A 17,613-nucleotide genomic window follows, 5' to 3' on the forward strand; every position below is an offset into this window, starting at 1 on the left:
GCGCTGTATTGAATGCAAGGATTATTATTATTAATAAATCATTCATGAATCAGCAAAGTCTTATGAGGGCAAAGCCTTCATCTCTGGAACTCTCTCCCTCAATCCCTCAGCCTCACCTCCTCCCTCCCCACTTTCAAATCCCGCCTAAAGATCCTTTCTGATCGTGCTTATTGTCACCGCCCCCCTCCCCCTCCCTCTCTCCCTGGCGCGGGGTCAGACTCCGCCACTGTGAAGACCTCCAGGACGCTACCCCTTTTGAAGGGTGCTACGTAAATGCAAGTAGTTGAAGTTATATCTTTACCAAGAGGACTCACTGCTCCCGAGAGCGAGGAAAGGTTTGAGGCCCGTTTCCAGCCCACAATCGCTGTAAAAGCTCACACATAAACAACGGCCACTTGGCAGAGACAGCAAAGGGCGTCTAGCGACTGCAAAACTTTTCTCCCACCCACCCCGCCCCCACCTCGTCCGCACTTTTGAAGACAGAAAACAGAGAGAATAGGAAAAGGCAGAATCCTCTGCTTCCGAGCAGCGTAATCTATTTATACACACACGGCTGTGTGGCCGACAGATAGGTCTCTTTCATGAAAAGCCTTTTCTTTCGGCAGGAAAGGGGAGTTCATTGAGTTCACGGTGCGTTTAAACCCAGAGACGTTGCATAACAAACAGGGAGAGCTGTGACCACAGGCCTGAGCACATCCTGCTCCAGCTCAGAGCTGGTGTCCCCGCCTCTTATTGTAAATTACTGCCTGAATTTCCGAGTTTCCCAAAAGCCCATCGCTCCAGATATAAGATGTAAATAAGACAGCCTCCATCTTTTTCTCTTACTCATTTCGACTCCACCCCGGTTTCCTTTAACCCTTCAGACGTGATCTCAGCTCTGGATCTGACGAGCCTTCTGAGAAAAGGGTCATTTTAGTTGCAAATTGAAAAACTTATGGACCTCAGACGAACTGAGGCTTTCACTCAGTCTTTTAATTTAGATCCTGATCTGAGGATTTGACTAATTCGAACAGATCTAAAACGAGACACCCTGGAAAATGAGTCATTCCTTGACTTCCCAGTCCTCGGACGAATTTTGTGCAATGAAGGTACCGATTGACCTACCTCCCAGGATAGCAACCTGAGCATTTCTGAATACACCATCGTTGCCAAGAGTTGCAACATGCTGCCACATGTCTCTCAGACACGCCTGGCTTCACCATTGCATTGGGAATGCAAAGCAACTTGATTCACTCCTCTGTTCTCCTGGCCTCTCCTCTCCTCTCCTCTCCTCTGGGAGTCAGTATAATAATGATAATAATAATCCCTGCATTTGATACGGCGCCTTATCACACCTTCGAGACGTCTCAAAGCGCTTCACAGGATAGACTGTAAAGGGAATCGACTGAATATTTTGTGGGCGAAACGCGGCAGCCAATTGCACCCAGCGGCGTCCCACCAATAGTCGTGGATTGAGTGTCCCTTTTTTAAGGGTTTATTACTCCCGGAAAGCGATCCACCAATCGATTAATAACCAGGTTCCTACTTACTGCTGGGTAAACAGAGGCGTATCGGGGTCTGTGTGTGTGTGTGTGTGGATGGAGTAAGGAAACTTGCCTAAGGTTTTGCCCTGACCTGACCCGCCCGGGAATTGAACCCGGATCCTCTCGCTTGCGAGGCGAGCGCGCTAACCACTGAGCTACGGGACTTGAGGTCTTGTGGTGCCTTGTGCACCATTGTCATGGCTGCCAGCTCAAAGGCAAGGGCTTTAGGCCGGAAATGGCCTTTACCTAAACGTGTACGTAGAGAGATAGAGAGATGTGCACACCAAGCAAAATTATATCTACTACTCGCACAACACTGCCGTTTCCATGGGAACACTCTGTTTGGCGGAAGAAGGGAAACTTAGCTTGTTTTCTTTGTGAACAAAAAGAGACTATTATGGGCCTCAGGGCCAGGCGTCCTGCCCAGTTTACACCGTTGAGTTCACTTTCCACTCACTCACTCACTCACTCACTCACTCACTCACTCACTCACTCACTCACTCACTCACTCACTCACTCACTCACTCACTCACTCACTCACTCACTCACTCACTCACTCACTCACTCACTCACTCACTCACTCACTCACTCAACTCATACACTAAACTCGCTCATTTACTCACTCACTCACTCACTCACTCAACTCATACACTAAACTCGCTCATTTACTCACTCACTCACTCACTCATTCACTCCACATCTAGCATTGAGCTCCAGAGAATATGAGTTGGGTAGGGGGAGAACCTTACAGGTGTGCTCACGTATTCTGGACTAGACTGCTATTTCTCGCTAGATAGACTAAAGGGTTCTGTTCCAAACAAATATTTAGGTAAATTCAGCTTTGTCAAGGTGAGACATGTTATATGGGAGATGGAACATTTTCTGTTGCTTTTGGCCCAGCGACTGGGTCAATCATTGGCAGGTCAGATAAACTCTCCACTGGTGCCTGACCAATATGTCATGCAAAAACAAATTTTTATTTGCCCCCTTCTTTCATGTGGAGTCCTGTAGCTCAGTAGTTATAGCGCTGGTCTCGCATGCGAGAGATTCCCTACAGGGCAAAATGTTGGGCAATTTTCCTTACTCCACACTCCTCTGTGTACCAAGCAGTAATTAGGCATCCGGTTGTTAGTCGATTGGCGGATGAATTTTCCAGGGGTGATAATCCCTTCAAAAAAATAACACTAATTACTGGGGCGACCCCAGAATGGGCATTAAAAATATCCATAAAATCATTTGCTTCATTTCTAATCAATCTTACCTTTAAAGTGCTTTGTTTTATAATAATAATGGAGTAAGGAAACTTGCCTAAGGTTTCGACCTGTCCTGGAGTCGAACTCAGGTCTTTCGCTTGCAAGTTGATAATAATCCCTCAAAAAAATAATAAATTTCAATCCACAACTGTTTTTTGGGGCACTGCTGTGCGCATTTGGCTTCCGCATTTCGCCCATAAATATACAGTCAATTCACTTTACAGTCTATTCTGTGAAGCGCTTTGAGTCGTCTAGAAGACGTGAAAAGCTCTATATCAAATGCAAGGATTATTATTATTATTATTACTCTGCAAGAAAAGGCAGTGTGTAAATGCAAGCTGTTGTTGTTGTCAGACGATCTGATCGAGTTAACAGGCAGAGAGGCTGGTTGAGATCTCAAAGCTTATTTTTCACCTGCCATTTCCTCCTGGAATTCTCCCACAAAGTATTAAATTAAAGAACCAGCCTCGAAGAGATGGTAACGAGATAAAGCAGGAAGCTCGATCTGCCCAGATATCCACAAATAGCTTCAAGGTGGTACCTCGCGTTCTCAGACTCCATTTAAGTTGCAAATAGCAGCGTGGAAAAAGCAGTATTTTTTTGAAATAAAAAAAATTGGTACATTTTGATATAGCTCAAAAGAAAAAAAAATCGTTTATTTTTGGGGCTCGTCAAAGGTTGGAAACACTTTGCAGCTGGGGTCTGTCACTGCTGATTGCCAGCTCTAGTGGTCTCTTTGAAAAGCGTGTGTCTAATGTGGCAGCACTACTTATAATTGCACTTTTTAACGCCCACTCCATGCAACCTGTGGTTGCCATCTCCATTAAGTGTTCAGCGTTTGTTTTTTTCCAAATGACTGGAAGGATGTCCACTCCATCCTCTCCTCTCACTCATCTTGGATCCTTGTAGCTCGGTGGTTAGAGGACCTGGGTTCGATTCCCAGGCAGGGCGAAACGTTGGGCAAGTTTCCTTACTTCACACGCCTCTGTTTACTCAGTCGGTCAGTAGGAACCCGGTTGTCAGTCGATGGGCGGATCGCTTTTCCAGGAGTAATAATTCCTTCAAAAAAATAAAATATGAGTCACTCAATCGACTATTTGTGGGGACGCTGCTGTGCGCAATTGGCTGCCGCGTTTTGCCCACAAAATACACAGTCAATTCACTTTACAGAGTATCCTGTGAAGCGCTTTGAGGCGTCTAGAAGACGTGATAAGGCGCTGTAATAATAATAATCCTTGCTCACATGGGCGAAATGTGCGCATATACGTTATATGTATGCGGCTTATTATAAAACTATAAGACACTCACTCTCTAACACACTTGTATGTAGGCTGTTGCTCTTCCCCGTGACTCACTGTCTGTCTATTTTTTCCACTTTTGCCTGTAAAATGATTTCAACCCAAAAGCATCTAATGTTGTCACTTTCGGACTCTTCCTCTTCAGTATAGATCCTCGCTGAATCCTTCCAGACTTACAATAAAATTATTGCGTTTAATTCAAAGCTCACAGGGAGTTGCCTAGAGTCTGGTGACCGTTAAGTAAATTCCGCATTTCCAGTGTCACTCCCGGTGTCACTGAACGGAATTTCTACTCCTGTTTGTAGACAAACCAGTAGCCATTTTATATTGTATCCCTTCAACACATTCCTGCAGGCGAGCTTTGGGGCTCTTGATAACGGGCTCAAAGGTGATGGGGGTAATCCAGCTGTGAAGACCTTACTCTCGTTGAAACCCACGTGGCCCCTTTGCTATACAAATGTCATTTTGTCGTTGTTCACCCACAAAACATAGTCAGTCACTTTACAGTAGATCCTGTGAAGCGTGTAGAGACGTCTTGAAGACGTGATAAAGCGTGACATGAAATGCAAAGATTACAACAACAACAAGATTACATTTGCATCGCGCCTTTCACGTCGGGAGGACGTCCCAAAGCGCTGATTATTACTGTGATAAATCTAGATCCAGATGGAATTTCTCCCCCAAGTAATTTTTCTCAACAGCAACAACTTGCACTTCTACGCAGAGTAACGTCTCAGAGCGCTTAACAGTAGCGGAGCCTGACTCCGAGCCGGGGGGAGGTGGGGGGGAGGGAGGTGGCCATAAGGACGGTTGAAGAGGAAGATTTTCAGGCGGGATTTGAAAGAGGGGAGACAAGGCGGAGGGATTGAGGGAGAGTGTTATAGAGTTTTGGGGGCATAGTGGCTGCAAGCACTTGAAACAGAATGTGTAAGTTATGTTTATCAGGGTTAAGGCGAGTTGTTTTTTTTGTGTTGATCCCATCGCCTTGGTAACCAATTTCAGTTAACCGAAAAAACACAGATAGATTCCTACTGCCTGCGCCGAGAGTGAACAGGTTTGTGGTGCGATTGTGAGGGAGATTGTGGAAAACAGCCAATGCCCCAGTGATCTCGTGCTGTGCGAAAATACCAGTCATTCCTTGGCACCTTCACCCAGCTGAGAATCTACCTTCTATTAAACCCGCTGTGTGCTAGGAAAAGAGGTCACAGTGTCTCAGTCTCAACATCTCATTCTTAGCTTCCTTTAATAATCATAATAATCCTTGCATTTGATACATTGCCTTATCACGCCTTCGAGACCTTTCAAAGCGCTTCACAGAATAGACTGAAGTGAATTGACTGTAGATTTTGTGGGCGAAACGCGGCAGCCAATAGCTCCCTGTAGCGTCCCCACAAACAGTGGTGGATCGAGCGACCCATTTTTTTTAAGGAATTATTGCAATGACAACAACTTGCGCCCTCCATGCAGGGTAGCGTCTCAGAGCGCTTAACAGTGGCGGAGCCTGACTCTGAGCTGGGGGGGGAGTGGTAGCCGAAAACTTTCCTCATCGACCATAAGCGGGACTTGAAAAAGGGGAGAGATTGAGGCAGAGGGATTGAGGGAGAGTGTTCCACGAGTTTCAGGGTGTAGTGGCTCAAAGCGTAACCTCCGATGGTGGTGGGGGGGGCGGTGAGGGGCGAGCTCCTGCCGGTGCCAGTCGAGCGGATGTGCCGGGTGGTGGACTGGAGAGTGAGGAGGTGGAAGAGGTAGGGAAGCGAAGGGATTTGAACACGAGTGTGAGGACCTTGAAGTCAATCCGTTCTGTGATGGGGAGCCAATGGAGCCTGGGCCAGATCTGGTGAGATGTGGGCACGGAGTTTGTTCCGGGTCAGTACGCGGGCGGCAGAGTTCTGGATGAGTTGGATCTTTTGAAAAGTGGAGCTGGAGAGACTGGCGAGGAGTGCATTGGAGTAATCCAGGCGGGAGGTGACAAACACATGCACGAGGGTATTGGCTACATTTGGGGTATGGTACGGGCAATGTGGCGGAGGTGGAAGAAGGCGGTGCTACTCAGGGACCAGATGCGGGGGAAGAAGTCGGGGGTCGAAACGGACGCCTAGATTGCGCACTGGAATAAGGAAACTTGCCCAACGTTTCGACCTGCCCGGGAATAAAACCCAGAGCCTCACTGACACATGCAGTGACTGTGTGTGTGTGTGTGTGTGTGTGCGTGTGGTAATGGGTGTGTGTGGGAGAAATACTCAGTGACATTTCAAGAGAGAAGGAGATAGATATTTGGGTAGGGCTATATTCAAATTGTGGAGAGCGCGGGGGAGTGGGACTAATTTGGACAGCTCTTTCAAAGAGTTGGCACGGACACGATGGGACGAATGACCCCCTGTATGATGCTTTACCGGTGAGGTGGAAGGTAGCAGAGTATCAGTAAAGCCCATGTGTGTTCAGGGTGATAATTATCTCCTTCCCATGGCGCAGATCTCACAGAGTAGGTGAACATTTCACACTGACTAAAAGATAGCTGCTTCTCTGTATGCGACTTGCGTAAGTCACAGTGTCAGCGACTGTATCAATACTCTTCACACTGAGTCAAAGGTGACAGCTCTCTCACATCCCGTGGAGCAGACCAGCTGAGGTCTGAGCAGAGGACAAGGTGGGAATGGAGAAGATGGTGTCTCTGCTCCTCACGATCTGCTTCATCACCGTAAAGCACTTGGAGACATTATTCCACGTGATAGGTCTCAGCGCTCCATAGACCTTCTGTCAAGATCAAATCCGATAGATTTCTGTTAGGAAACAATATCTGGGGACACAAAATATTTGGTTTTGCCCACAAATGTACAGTCAATTCACCTGTGAAGCGCTTTGAGACGTTTCAAGGACGTGATAAGCCGCTATATCAAATGCAAGGATTATTATCATTACTAATAAAGGAAGGAATCTGAATTCAAACAGGATATGCGTGGACATTTCACCTCTCTTTCAGCACACACAATATTTCTATGCAAAGCTTGGATAAATATTTAATAATCCGTGGGCGGCAGTGAATATTAGAAGAAATCAAAACCATCGCAAAACCACTCGGACGAAGGCGTGAATTAACAAACAGTAGAAATAGGATATTTCAACAGTTGTCTGTCACATCAAAAAAAAATCTTCCCCGCCTCATAAAAAGCCTGGATACAGGTCTGTGAGCTCACTCAGTTTAGAATACGACTTTGTCAGCCATTCTCTGTCACTCGTGCTTTCACCTCTGGGTCAAACGATTGTAGTTCAATCCCCACATCGAGACTTTGAGCTCACAGATGAGGCTGACACTCCAGTATAGTACTGGGGGAAGCAGTGTCTGTTAATAACGGACTGTCCTACGCTCCCTCTGCCCGGCAGGCACTGACCTGCTTCAGTCTGCCCACCCCACCATCGGCAGTCAGGCTTTCAGCTTATCTGTTCCGACTATTATCCCATTCCAACCTGGAGTCCTGTATCAATCGATTTACTTTACATTATATACCGTGAAGCGCTTTGAGGCGTCTCGAAGACGTGATAAGGCGCTGTATCAAATGCAAGGGCTATTAATGTATACAGACTTAACGCTTCTTCAAACGGTGCTGATTCATAACTAGCATTTAAGGGTTCCTTTCTTGAGCGTTGTGTGAAATGTGCTATCCCCCCAACCCACCCTATCTTTCATCACTGCTCCTTTGACATTCTCCCTTGACTCGCGTGAGTTGTGTGCACACATCCGGGAGAGGCAGGGGTGTGTACCTGCATAGATTGTTCACCTGATAGATGGCTTCCCTGTTGTAGGCAGTGTAAACAGGATGTTAGCACATCACCTGATTCCACAATCAGTGAATTTCAGTCCAGAGCAAGTTAGTATCTTGCGCCCGGTGTACACGGGGAGCTTACATGTCATCCCGAGGGACCTGGCTTTCATCTCCCATCTGACCTAAGGCAATGCAATGCACTGGAGCGTCAGCCTAGACTGTCAGCTCAAAGTCCTGTTGTATCAAGATGCCAACTTGCACATATCGCCCACAAAATATACAGTCAATTCACTTTACACATTTCTGGGAAGCGCTTTGAGACGTTTCACATATGTGATAAGGCGCTATGTATCAAATGCAAGGAGTATTATTATTATATATAGCGCTCTTCACACAAGGTAGCATCTCGGAAACTCCTCATATGTGCAATTGGAACGCACACACACATACATACACACAGCCTGAAACGAGCCATAGCACATCCTTTTGGACTGTAAGAATGTATCGTCCACCTGGCACCACTTTAACACACAGTGTTCATACTCCAACTCCTTATCTGAAACATGAGCTCGCCGAGCCGAGGGGAACATTGACGCCAGGCTTCCGGCTGCCTGCACACTCACGTCTCGCTCCTCAAATCATTGTGCCATCAGAATAGCGTCTGTGGCTTCTAACACAAGAAACGTGTTAGATGCCACCAATTTAACACCAAGTCTCGCATCAGTGTTAATAATAATAATCCTTGCATTTGATACAGTGCCTTACTTAATCTTCGAGACATCTCAAAGAGCTTCACAGGATAATACACTGTAGAGTACAGTGTCTGTATGTTTTGTGGTTGAAACATGGTGGCGCACAGCAGTGTCCCACAAATAGCTGTAGAGTGGGTGACCAATTCTTATTTAGGGAGAGATTGTTGACAGGACACCAGTAGAGAGAGAAAGAGAGAAAGAGAGAAACTCCCTTCTCTTTCCGTCTGGCGCCACAGTCTGTTTAAAGCACACCTGAAGATGCAGTCGGGGAGCTCGGTTTAACATCTCATCTAAAACATAGAGGTTGGGAAAAAAGAAGAAATTGAAACAAAAAAATGTGGTCACTTAAGCCACGACTGTTTGTGGGAAGTCGCTGTGCGCAATTGGCTGCCACGTTTCGCCCACAAAACACAAAGTCACTCCACTTTACAATATATTTGGTGAAGCTCTTTGAGACGTTTTGAAGACGCGATAAGGTGCTGTATCCAATGCAAGGATTATTATTATGTATTACACGGTGAGCAGCCGTGGAATGGCACTTTCCCTTTAAACACTTAAAGAGCAGTGCATTTTTATGGAAAAAAAACTCAAAATATTGTCTCGTTTAAAAACAGGGGCTGTAAATTACATTGAAACCTACGGCCCATTGCTGTGAAAACTGATGTCCGCACTCATACTGGCAACACACCCTGAATACCCTTAAATAACTGACTGCAAAGTCTGTGTGTGTGTGGGGGGGGGGGGGAACAACTAGTGAATGACAATTAGACTCGAAGGCTCTGTGCTGGGAAATCTGACCAAGCGTTCTCAGAAATCACACTGGCCTCAAGCCAAGGCCTCTTTGCTTTCAGACTCTTTAGCCACTTTCTCTTTGTGCGGTGATCTTTCCCATTTCAGAGGAGAAAATCATAGCGTTATACAGCACAGAAGGAGGGCATTCGGCCCATCGTGCTTGAAAGAGCTGTCCAAATTAATCCCATTCCCCCGCGCTCTCCCCGTAGCCTCCCCAAATATTTATCCACTTCTCTCTTGAAAGTTGTTATCAAATCGGCTTCCCTTTCAGGCAGTGCGTTCCAGATTGGACTTGCTGTGTGAAACAAAATTCTCCTCACCTCCCCTCTGGATCGTTTGACAACTATTTTAAATCTGTGCCATCAATCCCCTAAAAAAAGCTGCCAACTGGTAACAGGAACCTAAGAACAGCAGACGGCCATTCAGCCCCTCGGGCCTGTTCTGCTATTCCATTAGATCATGATTGATTTGTACCTCAACTCCAATTACTTGCCTTTGATCCAAATCCCTCTATAAATTGAGTCATTTCTTTCAGCCACCGCGCCCCAAAGCTTTGGAACCCTCTTCCCCCAATGCCGCTTCCTTGCCCCCTCCTTCCCCTCTTCTCGATCACAACTAAAGACCTCCCCTATTCGGCCGTGGATATGGTTACCTCCTCTCACCCCCGTTCGAGGTCACTGATAAGCGCTCCGAGATGCTAAACCACGTGAAGGGCGTTATACAAATGCAATTTGTGTTGCTGTTGTCTTCTCACCACACACCTCATCCTTTCTACCCCCAGCGAGGTGATAAAGAGAGAGAGAGAGCAAGTGAGAGAGTTACAGAAAGAGAGTGAAACAAAGGGAGATAAAGAGCGAAACAGAGAGTGAAAGAGTGAGACAAAGTTAGAAGGAGAGGGAGATCGAGAAAGACGAGTGTGGAGGAAAGCGAAAGCCTAGGAAACAGCCGCAAGACTGAAAAAAGGCAGAGAAACAAATAATTAATCGTAACAAAAAAATCACTTAACGTTTAAAACTTCAATGCACATTGCGTTCATAAACAACCATCGCCCACAAAATACACAGTAAATCCACCTTACAGCAATAATAATCCTAATAATCCTTGCATTTATTACAGCGCCTTATCATGTCTTCGAAACGCCTCAAAGCGCTTCACAGATTATACACTAAAGTGAATTGACCGTGTATTTTGTGGGCGAAATGCAGGATACAGTATGTCCTGTGAAGCGCTTTGAGGCATCTCGACGACGTGATAAGACGTTGTAATAAATGCAAGGATTCTTATTCTATATAAATTGCATTAGACACTCTTTCCAATCTGCTGTTAAAGCAAGGTCTCATCTGTATGTTCAGGTGGACATTAAAGATCCTATGAAACTATATGAAAAGAGAAAACAAATTTGTAGCTGACAATTAACCTTAATCTTCCAGCCTGTACAGTTGAGTGCTGCTTTGGGGATTTAATGTCCTGGGATGTTGTGGCAATATTTGTTAGATCAGAGTATTAAGGGATATGGGGCGTGTGGGCACTTAAGCCGCAAACCGGTCCGAGCAGGTGAAAACATGTCCCGAGGCCGTTTAAGGTGCCTCTAAGGTGTGGTGCTCCTCTCCCTGCCAAGGCTGCTGCTGTCAGCAGAGAAGGACAGCGCCAAAAGAATCAGCCTCCCACTGAGCACAGCAACAGCCGCTCCTTATATGGTTCTCCCTTCCCGTCTGGCTATCCGGTGATCCCAGAACCTCGCTGGGATTACAGCTGCACAGCCGGGGAGGCTTCGATGACTCATCACTGCGAGTGTTTGCAATCCTTTCTGCTCCTCCGATCCCGTTTGGGATCGGAGGAGCAGAATGGATTTTTTTTTCATTTGAAAAACCATTTAATAATACCAATAATAATCCTGCCATTTGATCCAGCGCCTTATCACGTCTTCGAGACGCCTCAAAGCGCCTCAAAGAATGTACTGTAAAGCGAATTGACTGTACATTTTGTGGGCGAAAAGCGGCAGCCAATTGCGCACGGCAGTCTGGACTGAGTGACCAATTTATTCTTTTTTTGAAGGAATTATTACTCCCGGAAAAGCGATCCATCAATCGACTAACAACCGGGCTCCTACTTACTGCCGGGTAAACAGAGGTGTGTGCAGTAAGGAAACTTGCCAAATGGTTTTGCACTCCCTGGAATCGAACCCAGGTCCTCTCGCTTGCGAGGCGAGTGCTCTAACCACTGAGCTACAGATTTCCAAGATGAGTGAGAGGAGAGGATGGAGTGGATCTGTCATTCCTGTCATTTGGAAAAAAACAAACGCTGAATACTTGATGGAGATGGCAACCACAGGCTGGATAGAGTGGGCGCTAAATAGTTCAATTAGAAGTAGTGCTGCCACATTAGACACTCCTTGCGTTTGGTATAGCGCGTTATCATATCTCCGAGACGTCTCACAGCGCATACTGTAAAGTGAACTGACTGTATAGTTTGGGCGAAACTCGGCAGCCGATTGCGCACAGCAGCGTCCCACAGACAGTCATGGATTGAGTGACTAATTTCCACTCTCCATAGATGCTGCCCGACCCGCTGCGTGTCCTCAGCCACTTCTGTTTTATTTCAGATTTCCAGCATCTGAAGTATTTTGCCGTTTGTTTACTGCATAAACCAATTGTGTTGGATTTCACAATCTGACTGTTTCCTTAGAAATGCTGGGAACACCTTTCCCACCGGGCTTTGACGAGCTTGTTACGTGTTGCTCAACCAGGCCAGGTGCTAGGTACACGTTGTCACATATCCTGTGGGATCTGTCAAGCACACAGGCCTGTTAGTATAATATAATGTAATGTAATGTAATATATAATATATAATCTAATATAACATAATATAATGTAATATAAATCCTCACATTTGATATAGCACCTTATAACTACATAATAATAATCCTTGCATTTGATATGGTGCCTAATCGCATCGTTGAGACGTCTCAAAGTGCTTCAAGAATATATTGTAAAGTGTGATGAATAAAGTGTATTTTGTGGGCCAATCGTCGCAGCCAATTGCGCAAAGCAGTGTCCCCACAAACAATCGTGGATTGAATGACCGAATTAAAAAAGTGTTAAGGGATTTTTACCCCCAGAATCGACTAACAAGACAACAAGGTTCCCACTTACTGCTGAATCAACAGAGGCGTGTGTGTGTGTGTGTGTGTATGTGGAGTAAGGAAATTTGCCTAAGGTTTTGCCCTGACCGGGAAGCTCGCCAGGTCCTAAACCTAGATGAAGAAGGACACAAGTATTTTGTGCCCAAATACCTCAAAGATAAATGCTGTCAAGTACGGAGCCTGTGTGTATTTTTGCTGAACAAGGTTCCTAAACAGCCTTGAGTAGAACGAGCAATTTTATCAGGATGACTGTGGTCCACAAACTCCCTTCTCTATTCAACCACAACAGCTTGTGTTTACATAGCGCCCCCTCACGCAGGGCAGTGTCCCGAGGCGCTTGACAGTGGCGTAGCATGAGGCCGAGCCGGGGGGAGGGGGGGGCAGGAGGTGACCGTAGGCACGGTCGAATAGGAAGGTCTTCAGGCGCGACCTGAAGATGGGGATGGAGGGGGCGAGATGGAGGTAATTCAAACAGTGAGCCTGGACTGTGAAATCAAAGTCCCTGGTGTGCGTGGGGGTGTGTGTGCGCGAGACTTTCACCCTCCCCATCCATCGCAGACTAACACACAGGGGCACACACAGAAGTATTTCACACTCTGATCAGCCTTAGAAACTGGCCCTGTTTGGAACAGCTTCAGAATGTAACTGCAAAGGAAGTGATGAGGTCCATTGGAATTGCTCACACTGTGGTGGGAGGGAATGGGAAGTGAGTTGGTACAATGGAATCCTGTGTTTGGGTCAGGTATGCCAACTGTAGCCATGCTTTGTGTGATTGTGGTTTGATCTTCATCCAGTAAATATATCAAGCCTTTAGTCAGGGCTGGTAAGCTGTGCTCACATCAACAGATGTAACGGCCGTGAGGTGGGAGGGGAAATTCTTAAACGAGGCCACTATACTACTCGGCTAGTTTCCTTACTCCACACACACGCCTCTGTTTACCTGGCAGTAAGTAGGAACCCAGTTGTTGTCGATTGGCGGATCGATTTCCCGGGGGTAATGATTCCTTCAAAAAAATAAGAATAAATAAGTAAATAAAACGGTCACTTCAATCCACGACTGTTTGTGGGACACTACTTTGCACAATTGGCTGCCATGTTTCACCCACAGAATACACAGCAAATTCACTTTACAGCATATTCTGTGAAGCGCTTTGAGATGTCTCGAAGACATGATAAGGCGCTGTATCAAATGCAAGGATTACGATTATTATTATCAATGGATCAATGGCGTCCTATTGCTCTAGTCCCGAACAACAACAGCAACAACAAGATTCCATTTATTGAGCGCCTTTCACGTCGGGAGGACGTCCCAAGGCGCTGTACAGTTGGGTCAGGACCCGAGCAGGGGGGAAATGGTCAGGGTGAGGGGAGGGAAGTTCCTATATGACATTTATGACATTTATGCCTCACCTTCCTTCACTCATTCCCCTCGAAGCTGAATCCCTGGTGGTATTCACAGGACGAGGCATTAGATAATCTCAAATTCTTCCTCCCCTTTCTGAGAAAGGTCTGTGTTGTATCTCAGTGCAAAACGAGATTGAGAAAGTAAACCCAGAATTATACTTTCAGATACACCAAGGCAGCGGAACAGAGGACGAGAGGAGCGATCGGGTAGTGAGGAGCAAGTTTAAGACAGACACCAGGAAATGCTTCTTCACACAGAGGGGAATTAACAGCTGTAACAGGTTAGTGACCAAATGGTCTTTCTCAAATTGCGGTCAAAATTGTGGTATTCTTGAATATATCTCACTGGATCTGCTTTCCCATTTGTAAGGACAGAACAGGGAGAGAAGGGGGGAGAGAGAGAGAGGGAGGGAAGGAGGAAGAGAGACAGAGAGAGTGTTCATCCCAACAGTCGATCTCTGGGATTTCCATGTGTAGGTGAGATGCATGGAATTCTTAGTTGGGTTTGGAGACTCTTAAGCAATGGTGATGGGTTTCCATGTGTCAGACACCCTCCTGGCTGCCACCTCCAAAAAAAGGTAAGGATGGAAATCGCCTCAGGGGGTTAATACACATATATTCCTGACTCACGGAAAGTTAGTCAGTGTCCCCTTCTCTGAAAGGCCACCTACGGTGTTTAAAAATGACCCGTACCGAGAGGGAGATTCCAAGATGGTAACAAAATGTTTAATAATAATAATAATGATCTTTGCATTTGATACAGCGCCTCATCACGTCTTCGAGACGTCTCAAGTCGCTTCATAACTGCAAAGTGAATTGACCGTGTATTTTTGTGGGTGAAACGCGGCAGCCAGTCGCGCACAACGGTTATAATCTAATAATATCACAATTCTGACTCTCTTGTGTCCCTAACTAATTTTAACACCCCTAAAACAACAACTCAGTCACCAGCGCTCTAATTTCACTGAGCATTCTAGATTTTAATAACGTAAAAGTGAAATCCCCGGATATTTTCGGTGGTCTGCTATGCCATTGTGCCTGCGTATGTTGTCTCTTATTTCACCTTCAGTTTCACATGGTGTTGTTATGATGAAACTACTTATGTAAAGTGTTTACAATTACTGCCCCTCTTTCCTGTAATATCTTTCTTCTGCGCTTCCAGTTTCCATTTTGCATGTTTCCCTATTTCTGTAAAATCCCTACGGCTTTTTATAATAATCTCTGGTTTATGCAGCGCCTTATCACGTCTTTGAGACATCTCAAAGCGCTTTGCAGGAAATACTGCAAAGTGTAGTGACTGTGTATTTTGTGTGATAAACGCGGCAGCCAATTGCACACAGCAGCACAAACAATTGTGGATTGAGTGACCAAATTATTATTATTTTTTCTTTTGAAGGAATTATTAGACCCAGAAAGCTATCCGCCAGTCGACTAACAACAGGGTTCCTACTTTACTGCTCGGTAAACACAGACATGTGGAGTGAGGAAACTTTCCTAAGGTTTCACCCTGGCAGGAATCGAACCCAGGTCCGCTCGCTTGCAAGGCGAGTGCTCTAACCACTGAGCTACGGGACTCCATCGTTTTCCTACTCAGCCAACCTGCTGTTCGTTCCTTGACCCCTCATCCCCTACTCTCTTACATTTACAAGCTGAGACTAGGTGGAATTTTTAATCTTAAGTGCCCATAATTATGGAGTCTTCTGTTTTTTTTAAATACTGCCATCCCTCAACCTGATGAGCAAAAACATCACACTATTCCTTCTCCTGCTCCCCAAAGAATACAAATTTCTTTCGTTTGCGCATCAGCCGTAAAATAGTTAAAAGCAACAAATGGTAAAACGCGCTTAAAAGAAACTCGCATCATCACTTCGAAGCAAAAGTTCCATCAACTGCCAATTAACACACTTTATTCAAAACGTTTTGTCCACAAAATATACGGTCGATTCACTTTACAGTCTTTACTGCGAAGGGCTTTGTGAAGTCTCGAGGACATGGTAAGGCGCTGTATCAAATGTAAAGATAATTATTATCAAAATCGTGGCTGATGGGCAAACAAAGGTCCCTTCCATCACCCCACACTTCCTGCTAGCTCGGGCTAACAGCTCTGGATTATTGTTTGTTGTTATACGGTGACGATTATCAGTGGGAGCTGAGAAGCCGGGCTGGGTGTGCGAATCCAGGACGCTGCTGGATTCTGAAGCAGTTGCCAGGAAACGGTGCCGTTGTCTCTGAATGACGCTAGCTTGCTTCTGTACTGCATCACTGTTGTGTTACGTGGACAGTCAGCCTTGAGAGGTCGTGAAGGACTGATCTCTCTGTGCGCTCTGTGTATCTCAGTACTTTATGAGAGGGTCATGTTTTGCAGCAAAGCCTTATACAAGCTCACCCTATCTCATCCTAAGTTTGGGCACTTCCCGAGTCAGTTTGTGGGTTCAAGCCCCACGTCAGAATGTGAGCTCGCAACCCGCTTAGCACTGGGGCGGCCCTTTAAGATGAAATGTTAAACCAAGGTCGCAATTGCACACATTATAATACTGTATTACATTTATACAGCACCTTTCACATTGGGAGGATGTCCCAAGGCGCTGGACAGTCAGGGATTTGCATGCAAGTTGGGTGGGGGCTGGTTGGGATCAGGAGGGGTGGAGGGCAGACAGGGTGGGGTACGTGAGGGTGGCCGAAGGCATGGTTGAAGAGGTTGAGACGTGCCTTGATGGAGGGAGCAAGGCGAAAGCAACTACTTGCTTTTTCATAGCGTCTCGGAGAGCTTAACAGTGGGGACAGGGCAGGGAGAGAGGGGAGGTGATCAAAGGCACGGTCGAAGAGGAAAGTCTGATTAGCCTGTTGATCAGGTGGGCGTTAAAGATGTTAAGCCCTCTGGTACGCCGCTCGATAAATGCAAGTTGTTGCTGATGCTGCTGCTGTTAAAATCACATTGTACGATTCAAAACTTCTCCCGCCAACAATCTCCCATGAATTAGTCATTAAGAACTATTTGGGCGAGCTTGTGTGCGAAACGGCCGCTTTGTTTGGCTACATAAACAGTCACTACACTTGGCAACAATTACCTTGACACGTATGAGTGCCATTAAAAAAAAGTGTATAACACATGATCCGATATTTACGTTCGCTCACAATGATAAAAGTTTGGAATCTGATTCATTATATTTACCTAAACTTGGGACTTCCTTTTATTTAAACAGCGAGTGTCAATGATAGACACTAGGAAATGCTTCTTCACATAGAGGGGAATTAATAGCTGGAACGGGTTGAACATACTTTTGATTATGGGCAGTAAAATCCAGTAGCCTTCAGATACACAGTCATCCAGATATTATGGTGTCATCGTGATGTTGTAATGGTGGGTAGGAGTGTAAGATGGGTAGAAGCATGAGATCAAAGGGGCCAACGACCTTTTTCTAGTGATTGTGTGATGTTATTAACCTTGTGTCAGGATCAAGGATTATTCTTAATTAGTCGTACTCACTAACGCAGAGTGTTTCAGTACCTTGGTGATCACACCCTCGACCCTCAGCCTCCTCTAAACGTTCCCCCAGTGACTAGGTCATGAACAGATACAGAAGGAAATAATTAAAAGGAATAAATAAATGTCCATCCTGCCTTGTGAAGAGGCATAATCTATAGCGGAGTCCTGTAGCTCAGTGGTTAGAGCACTTGCCTCGCTAGC

The sequence above is a fragment of the Callorhinchus milii genome, unplaced genomic scaffold (genome assembly GCF_018977255.1).
Source record: "Callorhinchus milii isolate IMCB2004 unplaced genomic scaffold, IMCB_Cmil_1.0 Scaffold29, whole genome shotgun sequence".
Taxonomy (NCBI): domain Eukaryota; kingdom Metazoa; phylum Chordata; class Chondrichthyes; order Chimaeriformes; family Callorhinchidae; genus Callorhinchus; species Callorhinchus milii.